We start from the raw sequence: 18936 nt of genomic DNA, 5'->3' as shown, positions 1-18936 counted from the left end.
ACCTTTGCCTCTCCTCCCCATAGATCTCTCGCTGTTCCCTCTCTGTCTCTCCCATGTTCTCTGTCCTCTCTCCTCTGCCTTGTTCCCGCTCTCTGTCTCTCTCATCCTCTCTGTCCTCTCTCCTCTGCCTTGTTCCCCTCTGTCTTCCATCCTCCTCTGTCCTCTCTCCTCTGCTTGTTCCCTCTCTGTCTCTCTCATCCTCTCTTTCCTCTCTCCTCTGTTTCCCCTCTCTGTTCTTTCTCATCCTCTCTGTGCTCTCTCCTGCTGCCTTGTTCCCTCTTGTCTCTCCATCCCTCTGTTCTCTCTTCCTCTGCCTTGTTCCCCTCTCTGTCTCTCCATCCTCTCTGTTCCTCTCTGCCTCTGCCCTTGTTCCCCTCTCTGTCTCTCCCATCCTCTCTGTCTCTCTCCTCTGGCTTGTTCCCCTCTCCGTCTCTCTAATCAGATCTGCTGTGTTCCTTTCCTCTTTCTATCTGACTTTCTACAATATCTCTCCTCTCCTGGCTCCCAGTCCTTGTCTCCTTTTCCAAATCCTCAGCTCTCTTATTGAAACTAATCCTCTGTATTTCTCTACCCCCAACCCTGGAGCTTCTCTCTCTCTCTCTCTCTCTCTCTCTCTCTCGTCTCTCTTCTCTCTCTCTCTCTCTCTCTCTCTCTCTCTCTCTCTCTCTCTCTCTCTGCTCTCTCTCTCTCTCTCGCATTTTTGCTCTCTTTCTCTTCTCTCTCTCTCCCCTGTCTCTCGTTTCCTCTCTCGCTCCTTTCCTGGAGGGAGAAGAGGAGGAAGAGGAAGTGGAGGAAGTCAGGCGAGGAGGAGGCATGTCACGAGGAGGCAGGGATGAGGGGCACAGACAATTAGGCAAAATGGCTGGACGACCCACAGGAGACAGACAGATACAACCCGGCAACATCGGGCACACAGTAAACCCTTATTCGTCCAACCATGGACCCACCCATCAACAGCCRGCCAATCAGCAGCAGCAGCAGAAGAGGCTGAGAGAGCATAGCTCCAGCAGGGCGCCGTCAGAGGACGCCCACATCGCCATGATGGTGTTCCGCATCGGCATCCCCGACATCAAACAGACGGTCAGTGACATCACACCTATTGTACCACCCCTACAGATGTAGGATTCATATGAGCCAGTCTGCTACAACAGGAAAATAATCCTGCTGCAACAGGAAATGTGAATTATTATGTGGATCATAATTAATGGACATTTTTGGAAGAGTTGATACATTTTTCGCTCTGGAAAATCAAGTCTGAAATGTCAAAGTGGAAATGACAAACTTTAGAAGCCTTGTTAAAACTCATACACCATAAGTTTGCATTTTCTGCCTCGCAGGAAAATTCTCAGCAACAAAAGAGTGATCAAATTAAGATCCTACATCCGTATAGCAACCACTGGCATCAATAAACACAAACATTATGACCACTGACAGTCAGTACCACACCTCATAACCAACCTTCAGGACCACCCCCATTCACACTTCCATCAAACAGACAGTCACTAATTATTGCGAGGTTCATAAGAATTACGGATCTATTTATCCGCAATTGTGCTGATGTCAGCGCTTTCATGTAATGCTATTTCCAGATACAATACCCCAGCATTAGAGTTTATTGCAGGGCTTGATCTTTAAAGCCTCTGTTATTGCAACACTTTCGCCTATCATAGCCTGCCCTGGATTTGATACCCCAAACCGACCTATTGAATGCAAGACGACCCGATATGACGGCAGCGAGAAAGACGAGTCAGGAAGTACGGATGGACATGGGAGACTAAGAGCTGGACCAAAAGGAGAACGTCTAGTTGGTAAGGGGTGAGCAAGGGACGGTGTGAAGCTGGTATCCCAAAGAAAGGCAGGGAGAGTAATGTAGGCACACATATGAGACAGTGGGAAGCACGTATCAGGGCTAGAACGGAGGAGGAGTAATGATGAGAGGACAAGGATATTGTCCTACTCCCTCAGAAACCTAGAAGTTGGTGGGTTAATTGGATCATACAGGTGGCAGCACTAACCTGTAGTATTCGCTGTGTATTATTTTGAGTATATTATAATAATATTTCATTATTTTCTTGTCTATCAGATTTACGCACTGTAGACAGGGATCTTGGGCTCATTCAATTCATTTAGATTACAGACCAGAGCAATACCACCTTTTACGTTGGCGCGGCGAGCAACACCCGCGAGCACGTGGGAAACATGGAATGATGAATCACGACAACGGAGAAAATAACGAAAACAGTGAATACGTAAGCGATCATCTCACACACTCACGAGGCACCTCACTCTAGAATGGTGTCCTATCATAATGCCAAAGTTCAATAAGCAACAACACCGCTACCTCTAACCCAACTACAGACTGACGCCTGGATACCCTACGGGGGTACACTACGCAACACAGACGGCACATACCATGAACCAGTAAAAAACGATACGCAACAGAAGAGTTGGGCGAAATAAGTTGCCCGCGACCGGAGCCATACAGTGCATTCCCCAGAGTATAGCTTCTTTTACCATTTTGCTATTATCACATGGTGCTGCTATTATGAACGCCTTAGTTGCTCCGTTTCACAGATAAATAAGATAACTATATAATCTAATCTACTGTATAGTAAAGGACTCTCGTGCGTAGCACCAGGCGGGAGAATTAACATCCGAACACCAATGGGCTTTCTGACACTCCCATTTGCACTAGTTTCTTGTACCTTGGATGTTTCTATATTGGTGTTCACGCTGTGTGGTATATTTAATTGATTGGACATGTAATTGTGGGAAGGGCAACACTGTTCTAATTAGGTCCCAGTTGACAGTCGAATTCCGGCACAGGAGCCATGACGGTGACACGAGAATTTGTTCCTTCCAGATAGCTCGCGCAGAGCGGATTTCGGTCACTGCAGAGGCCCATGAGATCGGGTAACAGCGCATAGCCGAAAACCCTGAGTCGTGCAAGAACTTGAAACTGCTTCAACGAACCCCAGTGGCCGATTCATGTACTAACATGATCCGGGAACGGTACTTAGTGTACAAAAAATTCCAAGACCTTCCTAAAGAAGATTGGCCCCAGGGCAAAACCCCTGTGACAATGGGGTAGAGGCCTTGGTCCCGAGAGGTGACCAAGAAACTGATGGTCCTAACTGACAGAAGCCTAAGAAAGTCGCCTGTGGAAGATGGCGAGGAGACCTTCCAGAAGGACAGGGACCATCCTCTGAGGCACTCGAAACGATATCATCCAGCCATCGACCTTGTATAGATCGATGTAGAGTGGCAAGACTGCAGAACGGCGGCACCCCGAGCTAAAAGCGCAATCAACATCACACGTCGACTGCTTGAGCAGTATCACAGAACCAGAGGCACAGGCGTCCACCACCTAAAAGACCGCTTGAAGTGCTAGAAACACTGAGATTCTCTGGTATGATGCATCACCATAGAGTTGAACTCCTTTGGCGTCTGAACTCGTTGCGACATAGTACAGGTACACCTAGAGCGGATCCAGACAGCCCTTAGCGTTGAAAGAATCGGTGGCTGGCATCATGCCGCTCACACAGGAGTGAGGTCACTCTATTTCAGCTCCAGGGAAGCGGAAGACTGAACTCTCGATGGAGGGAGAGAACTCTCGTGTCTATGTAACCCTGCACGACGATTTCATTGAGCTAACAGTGACATGCCCAAAGAGTCGCTCACACGCGACATCGACAGTACACACACCTGCAGCGGGCCGAGAAGGTTCCCCTTCCCACACAGGGACGAGGCACCTGAAACAACGACGCCAGACGAAACCCATAGGAGGAACTACAGACGCTAGGCTGGCTTGGAACACTAACAGATCTCTCTGCATCGATCTCTTTACAGGATAGACACCGAACTGTCATACCCCAGCCGAAGCCCGCGGCCTCGCGACCCACCTCCTAATCGGATAACCTTCCTGGGACTGAGACATACGTGCGCTGGTGGTGACCGGCATACTGCCTGAAGACCTCAGATGCCACGCGCGATGTGGGACAAACTTACACCACTCCAGGTTTGCAACACTTGCTATGTGTCGTCACTCGGCCCCCCAGCACAAGAACGGTCATCGAGTACCTCAGTGCAATCATCAAAGGTGTCGTTTAAAGCTACATACTAACCTAAGCTAACAGGTGGATCTGCACAACTACTTTCTTCTGTTGATATATATTCCCGCTATAAATTATTTATACCCATTTGCATGTTCTTACCCTGATATTTTCATTGCTTTTGTCGATTCATCACACGGGTGATTTTATAGTACAATATGAGTACACTTACATACAACAGTATGAGCACAAATAATACTTAATGACACATAATAAGCCAGTGATATTATCTTTGGTGATATCACATGATACCAATATATAAAGGCCCCTTAAGTACTGTGGGAAAATTAAGATCTAGTACGATATAAGATCCGACTAATCATTTCATACGACAGTGTTTCTGACCAAGCCTAACATTGTACACTAAGGGAGTTTGACACGGTGTTATGAACACTAATTCCATATGCTGTTGACACTTTGTGAGTCTCAATTTTCTATTGTGGCGTTGAGATAAATGTTACGCGTTCGTGTACAAGTTGGTTCACAAATGGCTCGAGTTGCGATGATGAGCTACATCTTTATTGTTCCCAAAGGTGACTTAGACGTAATACTCAACATAAAACAGCTAGACAAGTCGAACAACGAAACGTGTTAGTGGTGCACGTGGGACCAACCAATACTCCCATTCAAACCTATAAGGCTCGAGAAGTAGACAATATGCCTAACTTCACAATATGATCAATTAAGAAGACAACGGTCTATCCAGCTGCGCCATTAATTAGGATGATTCAGTATAATAACACTCAACATGAAAGAAGAATAAGTAGAAAATTTATAATAAACAATAATAAAACTTAAAAAAATAGTGACATGTGACACACACCACGTATGAGATATATACCTAAACATCAAAATAGAAATTAAAATCTGAATAGGCTTCCTAATACGGTATACGCTCGCACTCAGTTGATCTAACGTACACGTAACCTCTAACAATCCCTGAGAACAGGGCTTCTCTATGGTCAGGCCGTGACGTGCCGTAACAAAAGAAAAATCACTATACGAGCAGTGCATTAAACTGCACCCCGCCCATCCCTCTTTCACGAATGCTGTGCGGTCTTGAGCCGTGCACACTATGGCGTGATTCTGGTAGGGGGCCGTGCATGAAAAGCTCTGGTGCGGTATAGAGCCGTCCGCGAGTTGGTACTTCAGCTAGGCCGGTAACGCCCTGCCGCCACAGACCCCCAGGCCCCCAGCCCGGCACACCTGGATCATATAGCGTACTAGCTAGCTAGGTCCCGGAAACCCGCTGTCGACCAGAGTTGTAGAATTACCAGCGGGAGGGTCGGCCCTGGAGCTGGTACTAGAACGATCTGAAATTGGACCTTCGGACTTACACAATGCAGGCGCGAGAAAAAGTATCGGCATAGCAAGCAACTTGGAGCGGACTGGGCCCGTGCCCCCTGGTCGCAACCGCGCTAACACGGGCAAGACGATTCTGCAAGGAAGAGCTAGGCTAAGAGAGGCTTCGGCCGTGGAATCTTGGATGAGAAGGCGACAACGGCGTACAGGGACAGCGCATCTGCGGCTTCACGGATGTGCTCGTGGTAAAAAGTTGGTTCTCTAGAGACTCGCAGGAGCGACATGGCGTATGAGGACAATGCTAATACTCTGCCCTGGACGGGACTGGATGTCCGTGTCTGGTACAGAGGCTACTTGAGGGCGCTAAGAGGACGAAGGCTGCTTATGGCGCCATGCGGACATAGCACTCGCAAGCAGTGCATTGACATGGGCCGCGCAGCATATGGTGCATAAGACTCTGCGCGAGAGTCACGTTGCCCTGTGCTACCTGGCGCCAGGGTGCCTGCAGGTTGCGCCCGGCACGGCCTATAGTAACGAGGCTGACACGGCACAGTGTCGCTCAAAGCTAAGATAGATCTTGGAGAGCTCGACCGTCACAGTGCACTAAGTCGGAGCGCACCGGCAAGCCGAGGAGAACGCCAATAGCGAGCTCGTGCGGGAACTGAAAGTCTCTGAAGTGTCAGGAGCCAATACCATCATGTATAAGCCGAGAAGGGCGGGAGTACTCGGTTTGCCGGGTGTCGCATTGCAGGTACCACAACAGAGCGTAGCGCTGACACAGTGATTCCCTTTCAGGCGTCAGAGCAGGAGTGCTCCCTGCCATGGAGCAGCATGTAACTGTGTAAGCACAATGGCGAAGTGGACCCTCGGGTGCCACGGCGAGCGCGGGGGACGGCCTCGGCCGGAGCTGCACTGGGGGTGCTGAGCTACGCGGCATCGGGCTAGGATGTCGCTAGATGAGGAAAAATGCTACGAGCCCTATTGGAAGCGACGAGCGTATGCACCGCGCAGACGCGTTCTACTCGATCAGATGTGCCCTGGAACCCACACATTGCGAGCCTGACAGAAAATAAGGTACAAGCGGGGAGGTCAGCCGCTAGCCATAGGAGAAGGCGCAGGCCGGCGCCTGGCTAAGCACTTATACATGTGTCGAATGTCACAGCGGACACGGAATTAGTGTCCATCAGATTTTCTAAAGCGTAGTTTAAACCTGCAATGCGGCCGAATAGGTACAACCCGACAGAGTTAACTTTAGGATCTGCGGCCGAATAAGGGGCATCTGGAGGGAGCGTTGATTACTACAGCTGGCAGTGCGCATAGGCACTGGAAGAACGCGTTTTACGGTCAAGAGCTATCTGAGGTGTCCAGGGCGCACACGAAGAGCGCGCGCCTTTATGAGGCGGCCCAGGAGCCTTGCTGAGAAGAGCTCTGACTGTCGCTAACGGCTGAAGTGTATATAGCATCTGCGGGGCCGTTGCAGTGGCGCAACATGAGGATCGAATTCTTTGGACCACTTGTTGTGTATTGGACACGTAAAGGAGGTTTGTCGGACTGCGAGCAATTCTGTTTCCGCGATGGGAGACGGTATTCCCTGACGACTTGTAGACTGGAGCCCCGTCGCGATGGTTTAGGACTGAGCGAAACATACATCACGTCGTCGACATTTCGTGTAATCGACTAATGGGCATAGTCGATAGTTGAGGGCACGTCGCTACAAAAGCGAGAGCACGTGTGCTTTAGCGACTGTGCTGATCTGAGTAACAGAGAGGTACTCATGTGGACTGTTAGCAAACTGTCCGCCAGAAGCTCATGAGTATTAGGGTGGCTAACCAAATCGCGCACTAGCGCTGAGTGAGCATCGATGAAGCTGTGGAACTTCGGATGTTTTAAGTACAAGCTATCGAGTGTCATAAAGCCTCTGCCTGAGGCCCTGGGATCTAAAAAAATCACAGGGTAGATCAGGAAGCGTCTGACCCGAGGACCAAGGAGTATTTAGGGTAGTTCCTTAATGGGCAGTCCCAGCCGAAACGCTCTGGATGGAGGACGTCTCCGGAGCTCGATGAACTGGTTGATAATCATTTTTAAAGTGTCCTACTCACTCTACTATTTGCACCGGACAGGTGGAGCCGTCATCGTCCTGAGCAAGGCCGTAAGGTAACGGACTTAGTAAGCACGAAACACTAACCCATCAATGGCAGACGTATATACACTGCGTTTGAAAACCATATTGGCTAGTTTACCGAACACCGAGCTGATAAACGGCTTACTTAAATATCGGACCATGTAGCTTGGCGTATAAACATTCTTGCACAGCCATCGCCATCTTCACCTATTGCAAGTCAGTATCTTCTCTCTGGCACTTGTTGCTACTCCTTTCTAATCTGATTATCTAGAGCCCCGGAGCTCTGGTACTCTCTTGGGTGACACGAGCACGCCTCCCCTTTTCCGGCCTCTTCTGTCATCTTAAGACCTAGCTTCGTTCTCTGGTCTTATCGCCCCTTTCGCCTTCAGTGCGAACATGCCACGTCAATGCGCGCCCGTCACGACGCAGACGACCTTTGTCCGAAAAAGCGTCCAACAGCTTTCAGAGTGCATCAAACAAAGAAATTCTCAATACATTACCGGGCCACCTAAACCCATATTGGGTTTGCTGTGCCGTATGGTGCGACCAAGCCGACGACTCGAGTCTATACTTGTGTTCTCCGTGCGCTCATTAAATGACCCGGAGTGGTGTGCTCCCCCATGTCAATCCTTTACATGATCTATCTATCCTCCCAGATTCGATGTCCCTTATTTTTCCATTTTGCAACACGTGCTAACTTTTATGAGATCGTTTGGTGCATGATGAAAACACCTGATCGCACCGCGTTGTGTAGCGGGACCGGAGGAAGAATGATGCAAATCGTATGAAAGTTTCCAATATTCTTGACTTTATCAACAACAAGTGACAGATTTTATGAGAATAGAAACTGCAGCGCACACGAGATGACGCTAGTTGGCTTCGTGATGCGCCACCATCCGACCAACTAGTCACTTCGCGGCTTAGGGATCGGCCTAACTTTGATATAGATTCAAATTAGAGAACAACGGCATTTGAAGCTGGACGTATAATATAGGGAAGGATGCAAAGAATCATCAATAACAATAGAAATATTATTAACTATGTAGAACGATTCTAGATTTTAAATATAGAATATACATGCCGTAAGTCGACTGTCGCTGACATTGAATCACGTAACCCATCGAAGTGAACAATACAAGAGCTTATGCACAAAGCCAGAGTGAGGTACGCGTCGCCACGTCGATGAGTCATGGTTGAGTAAGAGGCAACCGACCGTCTTTCTGAGCATGTACATGTAACCGCGACTAGTACTGTATAGCAGTTCCCATCCCGTCTTCTGTTCAGCGCATTCTTCCGTCGGGCCACTAAATACCCATCATCTCGTGTACGCTCTTCAGAATTACCAGATGGCATGACCCACATCACTGACGATATCAATTTGCAATGTGAACATTCCTCGAACGAACGCACGCCGCCGCCTGGAGTGACGCAGAATAGCAGAAGAAGGCGGGAGGCAGCTGGAAGAGAGATAGTGTTGCACGGTAGAGCCGAAAAATCTCAGGAGGAGCGAAACGAGGAAACTGAGCGAGGCGACGAGAACTGAGGGCGGAGTGAGAGATAAAGAAAACTGAAGGAGAAAGAGAGTGATGAGATGTGAGTCATATGAGGAGAGTATATACGAGCAGAAGTGGAGAGATGAGAAACGAGAGATAAAGAAGGAGCAGAAATATGAGGTAAGGACGAGAGAAGAGAGAGAGAGGAGAGTTAGACGGGCGAACGAAGAGAGAGAAGAAGAGAGAGAGAGAGGAGGGAGAGGTAGAGCAGGAAGTGAAGAGCAGATGTATGAGAGAACGGACGAGGATGAGAGAAAGAGAGAGAAGAGGCGCGTAGAGAATGAGAGAGAAGAGACGAGAGAGAGAACGCAGGCAAACGAAGCCCGATGAGAGAAAAAAATACTGCTATTACTGTTGCAGGTTTATGGATTAGCCCCCTAGGTGGGGTAATAAAGATACGATGTCATTAGTAACACTAAGGTCGTTTTTTATATCAAATCTTCACATTTCCGTGCACACACATTCGTATGAACCCTGTTGGATTGCTATGCCGCTCATTGAAAACTTTAGGTCCGACTTCCTGATTCCTCACCATCTAGGTGTCACTGAGGCGCTCAGTATCTGGGGGGGATATGAGGGTATATGGTCTCAAGACAAAAAGAAGTTTGCGATCATAACCGCGGGTAGGAGTGCATCTAAAAAGATTTAGTCACTTCACACCGTGATTTGTACTTGCTCAATGAGGGTTGTAATTTAGGCTTTTCACGGATAATTAAGTGAGCTTCTTTATAGTTTTTTTGCGCGCAAAGTCAAGATCAGAGGCTGTGACGATCACTTCGGCTCCATGTGTAACCATCCCTCTCCTGTCTCTACCAATTGCAGTCTTCGTACTCTGCCAATGGCGGTAGTATTGTTTGGAGAGCAGAATATACTTGTTATGCAAAACAAAAGATGAGTCGAATCACTTACTACGCACAAGAATGCTCGAGTAATAGTATAAACACACTTATACGAAAATTAACTTAGAAGACAGCCTTTATGAATCCAGATTGTATATAAGACGTAAGAGAAAGTGTTTGTTTTTTAACATACAAATTATTCACATTATGCTTGAAAGCATGCGCTGAATTGGTTCCTATCCTCTAGTTTGAAAGCATGTATCTTACATGTACAGTCGGTGATAATAAATAAGTTAACCAAGGCGTGAAATAGACATAAGCTATATGGGAATGTTGCAATACAATTGTGTAAGTATCTAGTTCCGTCCACCTGGTTTAGCCGCTATGTTTGTGGGATCACAGCTTGATGTTAATACATTTAGCTGCAGAGTTGTATTGTGCTTATCATCGTGTGAATTCTGCACGTAGCTATTGCGACATTGTTATGGCAATGAAGACATTTTGTTATCGCGAATTCAGTATATTGTGGGCTTCGTGCTACCAGTCTGAGGCCAAACTAACGGTCTTCAGTTAAATAAGGCGACTCATACCATACTTTTGTGGGCACAAGTGAGCAACTAGCCTGTCTTCTCTTGATAGCCATGTTTCCTAGTTCTCAAATGAGGCTTATCGTCACTGAAGTCTGTACATAGCGATCAAAAAAAAATCACTAGACCAAGTAGGAATTAAACACGAGTTTTGAGAGGCTTGTTTAAAGGTAAAGTGTTTCTTTTGCATTCAATAGGCTTAAGAACCGTCGCATGGCTGAAATTGGATCGCCTATGGGCGCTCGCTAGTATATAAGCCAGGCAGTAAGGGCTCAGCATAAAAGATGCTCTACATAACGAGAACGTGCATTAACACAGATTTAAGAGGCTATGTTTAACGGAAAAGCTGTTTTATTGATCTGAATTCTTATGCTGAAACCTTGCTTGATCATTGAGTTTGCGTCTAGCCGTCCTAGTTTAAGGCATGTAACTGCAAAAAATTGTCATCTAACAGGAGTGGGGCAAATAAACAACGATTTAAGAGCTTGTATTAAATCTCTTCCTATTCGCCTTAATACCAGGCAAGTGCAGCGATCCTGCCATTAGGGGAGCTAGATGCCTTTCGTACTCAGGGGTCAAGTCTCACACGAGATGCCCACTTATTAAGCTCCTGTGTGCTCTCTAGTTTGGACACATAAGCTATCTCTCATAGTTCAAATGTGCTCGGGTTTTTTTCGATATAACCACACGTGGCGAAAGCAGCAGGTAAAAGGCTCCTAGATCTTAATGGTCAAGTAGTGGATTATTTTTGTAGTGTGCATTATCACTATGGGTTTGGTCATTGTGCTTGTTGCATTGGGGCCCTACCTGTGGGGTGTGATCCCTCTTGTAGTTTGTGCCAGCCCAGGACCGGTTGCTATGGACTCCTCATGGTTCCTCTCCTCTGTAGGTGAGGTCCTTCGCTTCGGATGACGGTGGGGCCTATCCGACAAATCACACATTATTGATTTGTGTGGGATGGTCAAACACTTTTCAAACGCGCCGCGGAGCTATCTACCTGAGTCAAGCATTTTGAGAGATAATCCATGTTGAATCCTGTTGCGAGCTACTATAGATACAAACGAGCCAGTACAATCCACTGCCCTCCATTGAGCATCGCCTATTATTTGTGACGTTTTATCACCGTTAGTTCCCCAGTACAGCCTGGGAAGGGCAGGAGGTATTTCTAGAAAAGAATCCCCTGCATGCTCCCACCAGTTTGTGGTTATGTGAGTGGTAGCGATTATGCTAGGAGGAGACTAGGAGTCATGATAGTGTGAGGATCAAAGCAAACCTAGCACTTGCACAACAGCACAGAACCGCTACTTAAAGGGCGAGAATGGCCAAGGGATGAACAGCACTCGATATTTAGAGCACCGGAGACTCCCGACCTGCCCCCAACTGGCTGGATTGGCTTCCTGACTGAAATGAACTACTGTGGTTGTCAAGATGCTCTTGATGTAGTCTAAGTATCTATGTTGAATTATGTTCTTTGAATGGCAAAAGTACGAGAGCCTTCTTGCCTTGTCTTCGCCAATTACTACGATTTGTGAGAAACACTATTCACCACACGTAGTGAGTATGAGGCAGCTGAATGTTGCAAGATACAGACAACTCAAAGACAAAGGTAATGCGTAAGCACCATCATACATCCATGTTTTTTGGCGATACACGGTCACACTGTCCCAAGTGCACAAGTTAGTTGGATCCCTAGAGGGTTCAGAAATGAAGAAATAGGAAACAACATACTTTTGTATGTAGGTATTACACAGTAAGAAGTAACTGAGCATCTAGGTAGTGTCCCTAAGCGACTACGACAGTTATCAAAGCACCGAGAGACAGCTGTGCTGTACCTAGATCTGGTCGATAATCTAAGGTGCCTGCTGTAAGGCTCCCTTGATGAACGAATATGGATAGAAAGAACAAAGGTACATACGACATCATCAGCAACAACCATCATGACACTTACACCATGAGCGCGAAACTTGCATATGTTCAGGAGAGGAGCAATAATGAAAGAAGCACCTTCTAGCTGACGTAACACTACCAATTAGAACGGATGTGCAAACATTATCAAGTGCTCCCGCGCGGAGAACGTATTTCTGTGTAAAAGGTAAAGCAGACATACTGTTAGACACACGAGGTGGGGTTAGCCGTGCACCCTGTTACCCCGACCTGGTGTGAGACACTAAGTCGTGTGTATCTTCAGCTTTACCTGACTATATTCTTTATTTCACGAAACACCCTTTGGTTTTTTATGTCATGGATTAAAGTAGCTATATAATGTGTCATGTTTTAAAGAGCGACCACGCGGAGACAACTCAGTTGATGCCATCTAACGGTCTGATATTATGGAAGGTTCCCTCCTGCACAACTGATTCGGACCAGGAGCCCTTTTTTGAAATCAACAGAAACAAGACAGATTAAGAGAAAGTATTCAGTACTTGGCTAAACGTGAATCACTATATTGTTTTGGGTTTGTGTTGGTTGTACAATACGTGTCGACATGATTAATAGTAGAGTGCTGATATACAATGGTCTGTGTGTACCCACGATAAATTGTGCGGGTCATCAACTTCTGCGCTATGAGCTCCGCAGAGACGCTACGAGCATCCGTTCCAGTCACCTTATGACGGAATAACTCCACGAAGGTCCTGGAGCTATGTTTAAACTACTGTTATAGGAGAGGATTGGACGGCGGAATGGAGTTTTTGTCTCAGAGGCTCCTACCTGTTCACCAGCACACACAATATTCACCCGATAGAATAGTTGATAAGCTTATAAGCCCTAATTATCCTACCCGGTGTTAAATTAATGGGCAGCAACAAGTGAATGTATCAACGCTATTTTGTGGATAATGAGAGATGAGGTGTGATAGCTTTTAACGAGTATTTACACCACACGTCTCAGGGAAACAACAAGTCCCGAGTAAAGCAATAAGTAGCTTAAGGACGTATATTGTACGAGATAGATTAGCAAATTGTGTAATTAGATAAGCAGTGTCTGTCACTATAGTACTTAGAAATTCAAATGTACTTTTCATTACTCAACGAAACCGACTGACATACCAAACCTAATATAGAGCCGCTTTTTGTGGTTGGCAGGGCTCTGATTATGCGAATTAGGCTCTCTGATTAGGAAGGCACCAAAAACGAGTTCAGTGGCAGAAAACTTACGTGCGGTTCTGGGTAAGCTCTTTTAAATTCAGTTGACATATAATCTTGTAATATTGAGATCATCCAAACGATTGCTCTATGGAATTGGGTATAGACGAGTTATGGCCTATGTTCAGGTACCTCGGCCAAGTGGTCCATAGTGCCAAATTGGGAGAAGTCGGCTTTCACCCCAGGACATATCTCTTTTATCAATATTACCTTGGATAGATACAGCCTTTCTCCCTAGTGTACTGACAGTATGACTGATGTCTATCGCGTCATGGCCACTTGCGTCTCCTTCTCCCTCTGAGCTCGTGTCTCGTGTCCACTCTCCTCGCCTCTCTTATTTCTCACCTCTTCTCTGTCCAGATCCTACGTGTACTCTTTCTCATTTAAACATTTTCTCCACCCTACGTTCCTGACATCTACTCTCTTTCATGCCTGAGTCATCCTGCATCTCGCTTGCCCTCCTGTTCTCTGCTAATATTAGCACTATTACTTTCACCCTGTCTGTCGGCCCACGTAGCTCTCAATGTCCCCTCTGTTTCTCTTTCTATTATACTGAGCTCACCACTCCCTGTTTCTTTTCCCGCTAATTACAGTCGATCAGCTCCTACATTCCTGATCTCTCTCCTCCCTATCCGCAACATACTTTACCAGTCATAACATCACTTCTGTCTGTCACACTATGGTATGCTTCTTCTCATGCTTCTCAATAATACCTGTTAACGAAGGAGATGTTCTAGCTCATCCTCTCATTGCGCTCCTTTATTCTTGATTGATTGTAACAACAGTTAATATACATTCCAATTCCCAGGGCGATTTAAACTCTGAATGGGAAACGATGTTTATAACAAATGTGGGAAAGCAGTGATAGAGATAATTACACAAAAGTGGTCCATACGCGGAGTTATCTTCTTAGATCCAGAGATATACTCAAGTGGTGAGCTGCCGCTAAACCTCCAGCACAGAACCGAGCGGTTGTGATCTTATCACCGCCAATAGCTATTAATAACAGATGTCACATATATTGTTTGCAATGCACGCTTGATGTGTATACAAATGTACAGAAAATGTGATAAGATACTTCATAAGGAAAAGATTATTATATAAAGAACCAATATAAAAAATACGGGAACAACACATTTTTGTACCTATGCACATGGTTGTATCTCGCTCTTACCACACTGGTTGCCACTCTTTTTCTATGTGCAACAGGTCACAATTTGCTAACTGTGATGGCCAACCTGATCGGTAAATTCATATCGAGACGTACGAATAATCTCCGCTACTCCAACCAAATACGGAAAGGTAGAAGCAGTAGAGAGCGAATTCACCACTACATGGCGTAACCTTAGCCACTTCAACATGACACTACTAGTCGTTGCTCACCGTACAGAATTTGTCGATACTACTGACTCTTTGCAATCCAGTAAAGGCGCCAAAGTGAGGACCAAACCATTGCGTAATATCCAACCATATTATGCGCTTATTTTATATCGCCATTTGAGGAGGGCGCTTTATATAAACCCTCTTGTGTATACTGTGCCCAATATCGCGGCTGCACGGACCCTATGAGACATGCTTTAAACACTCTACATTCCCCAGAACTTCGCACAGGCATTGAGTCGCATTTAATCGCTCTAGTTCTCGCGCCACCAATTCTCGCATCAGACGGCGACTGCTCGTTATCCTTTTAACCTTGTCATATTGCCGCGTCATAAAGCCCATCTTGGTTACGCATCGTACTCTATTGAACAGCTTTTCCCACCATGCTGTATGCACCAAATAATACTCTTGCCTTTGGCCCATGTTAAAAACCTGTTTGCCTGCACATCACCACGACCCCTTGATTGAATTGAATTGAATGCCGCCCGCAGAGAGCAGAGAGAGAGCAGAGAAGAAGAGAGGAGCAGAGCAGTTAGACGAGAGACACAGGGAGGACAGAAGAAAGAGAGATGGAGAGAGAGAGGAGAGGAACGCATGGAGGAGAAGAGACGGAGAGAAAGACAGAGACAGACAGAGAGAGAGACAGAACGGAGAGAGACCGAGAGGAGAACAGAGAAGACGCGAGAGAAGAGAGAGAGAGACAGAGAGAGAGAGAGAAGAGACAGAGAGAGAGAGAAAAGAGAGAAGAGACAGAGGCGAAGAGGAGAGGAGACGGTGATAGAGAGAGACAAACAACACGAGAATTATCTATTCCAAAATGGAGATGTTGGGTAACGCACTTCTCAATATTTTTGGCTCTTAACAAAGAATAAAGAGCAAAAACATATACATGACAAATAAAATCTTTAGAATCAACTATTATAAACTACAGAACCAGAACTCTTCACTTCCAACCCCATCCAATTACCATTTGATAGCAGTTAGGACACTACATAAAAACCTCAACCCAAAAGCGCCTGTGGTGTTGATGGTATCATAGATAGAATGATCAATATCAGACAAAATTCCAATTGGCTCCTAAAAACTCTTTAACATCGTCTTAGCTCTGGCCATTCTTCCCAATATTTGGAAACACAGGATGATCACCCCAATCCACAAAAGTGGAGCACAAATTTGACCCAATAACTACCGCGGGAGAGAGGGAGAGAGAGGGGCCAGTGGAATATGCGTCAAGTAACCTTGGGAAAATCCTCTGCATTATCATTACAGCAGACTCGGTACATTTCCCTCAATGGAAACAATGTACTGAGCAATGTCAATTGGCTTTTAAACCAATATTACAAGTAAAACCATGTATTCACCTACACCCACCCTAATTGACAACAAACAAACAAAACAAAGGGCAAAGTCTTCTCATGCTTTGTTGATTTCAAAAAGCCTTACGACAATAGAGATGAGGGTCTGCTATACAATTGACTCGAAAACGTGCGTGTTAGGGGTTAAACATCACGACATTATAAAATCCATGTACACAAACAACAAGTGAACTGCGGTCTCAAATTGGAAAACACACACACATTTCTTTCAACACAGGGTCGCCCGTCGCGCGTGCAGCACAGGGGATGCAGCTTAAGCCCCTTCTTCAACATATAATCACGAATTGGCGCGGGCACTAGGACAGTCTTGCAGCACCCGGGCCCCTCCAACTACCTCAGAATCCGAAGTCAAAATGTCTACTGTCTTGCTGACTGATCTGGTGCTTACTGTCACCACAAGTCCAAGGAGGGCTTATCATAGCTATCTAGATATTCTGCACAGATTCTGTCAGATCCTGGGCCCTCGACCAAAGTAAATCTCAGTAGACCAAAATAATGGTGGTTCCAAAAACACGGCTCAGCTCCACCCAGACACAATTCATCTAGACACTGTTGCCTAGAGCAACACAAAAACTAATACAAGATAAATAGAGAGTAACATTCACAAAGCTGTGAATGATCTGAGAGACACAGGCAAGAAGGGCCATTCCTACATGCCAATAAACCAGGAAACATAAATTTCAAATAGATTATAGCTACATTCAGAGCATTCTGACAACCAGTCATGGAGTGTCTTATTTAGTCATTGTAGCCATCCGCAACCCCCAGCCTACGGCTCCAGCGAGATCACGGGAATCTGGGCTAAAAATACTTGATAGTCAATTCAGAGCCCATTGCCCTTTATGGGTTGTGAGGTCTGGGGTCACTCAGCAACCAAGACTTACAAAAGTGGACAAAAGCAAATTGAGAAGATGGCATGCGAATTCTGCAAGAATATCCTCCGTGTACAACGGTGAAAACAATATGCATGCAGAGCAGAATTAGGCGACCCACTAATTTAACATCCAGAAAAGAGCCGTTAATTTTACACACACAAAGGGCGATTCCCAACTTCCATAAATGTCATCATTACAGAGAGATGAACCTGGAGAAGAAGTCTCACAGCCGCTGGATCCTGGCGCTCTCGTCACAACAAACACAAGAGAAGACAACACACAATTAAGACCCACCAATCATATAATTGAAAGAATTACAAAAAAACAGGCAAACTAGAATGCTATTGTGGCCCAACAGGAGAGTACACAGTGCAGAATACCTGAAACTGTGACTGAACCAAACTTACAGGAAGCTTTGGATATGTTACAGACTCAGTGAGCATAGCCTTGCTAATTGAGAAGGGCCGTAGGCAGACATGGGCTCTCAAGAGAAGACAGGCTATGCATGCTCATGCCCGAAATGTCTGACCATATTAGAGAGACATATTCCTCAGATTACACAAGATCCACAAGAATTCGAAAATCCAGTCTTCTGATAAACCCTGCCATATCTAACTCGCGTGAAATTTCCACAGTCGTGTCATCAGAAGCCACCACTCTCCCTGTGACCATGTGCAAAGAACAGGCAAGCAGTGCAAGAACAACACCCACTTGCCTACCATCACCCTATTTTGCTTCTTAATTTCCATTGTGTACTTTAACATTTTACTGGTTCAACACTGTATATATATTATAATATGACATTTGTATGTCTTTATTGGTTTTTGAAACTTTGTTGGTAATTTTCATGTTAATTTTTATTTGTTACTTCACTTTGTATATTTTCTCCTCTGCTTTGGCACCACTGTCTAACCCATGTTCCATGCCAATAAAGCCTTTGAATTGAATTGAAATTGAGAGACAGAGAGACGAGAGACCCCGAGAGGAGGCACAGCCTCTTGGGGATTACTGTCACTATTAAGGAGGTTAAAATTGTGTAATAAAGCCAAACTCAATATTGAGGGAAGAAAGCTATGTTTTGGTTGGTGAGACTAATGTAGAGCCCACGTGCGTTAGAACCCTGGTCTGAACCATGATACCCTCATATCCCCCACAAGCAGAGCGCTGGTGGAATAGACAAGTCGTAGGTGAGAAAATCCACAGTCAAGGTTTTTCTTTCAGAATGTGATAGGCTAGTATGGGACATGTAATCTCTCCCCCACCTAGACAACAAAAACCAGTGAATGTCAATCCAGAGATTTTCTCTCTCTCTCTCTCTGTCTCTCTTCTCTTCTCTCTCTCTTCTCTCCTCTCTCTCTCTCTCTTCTCTCTCCTCTCTTCTCTCTTCTCTCCTCGTCCTCCTTCCTCTCTCTCACCTTCTCTCTTTCCCTCTCTCTCTACTCTCCTCCTCTCTCTTCCTCTCCTCCTCCTCCTCCTCTCTCGTCTTCTCTCTCTCTCTCTCCCTCTTCTCTCTCTCTCTCTCTCTCTCTCTCTTTCTCTCTTTCTCTCTCTCTCTCTTCCTTCTCTCTCTCTCTCTCTCTCTCTCTCTCTTCTCCTCCTCTGTCCTCTCTCTTCTCTCTCTCTTTACTTCTCTCTCTCTCTCTCTCT

General features: G+C 46.0%; 1 pseudogene; it reads left to right on the top strand.

The window, feature by feature from the left end:
- Positions 1-18936, top strand: part of LOC112076123 (SH3 and multiple ankyrin repeat domains protein 1-like) — a 105276-nt pseudogene that overhangs the window by 1108 nt on the left and 85232 nt on the right.

The sequence above is a fragment of the Salvelinus sp. IW2-2015 genome, unplaced genomic scaffold (genome assembly GCF_002910315.2).
Source record: "Salvelinus sp. IW2-2015 unplaced genomic scaffold, ASM291031v2 Un_scaffold3586, whole genome shotgun sequence".
NCBI classification, from domain to species: domain Eukaryota; kingdom Metazoa; phylum Chordata; class Actinopteri; order Salmoniformes; family Salmonidae; genus Salvelinus; species Salvelinus sp. IW2-2015.
The sequence above is the reverse complement of the archived record's forward strand: the minus strand, read 5'-3'. Positions and strand labels throughout refer to the sequence as shown.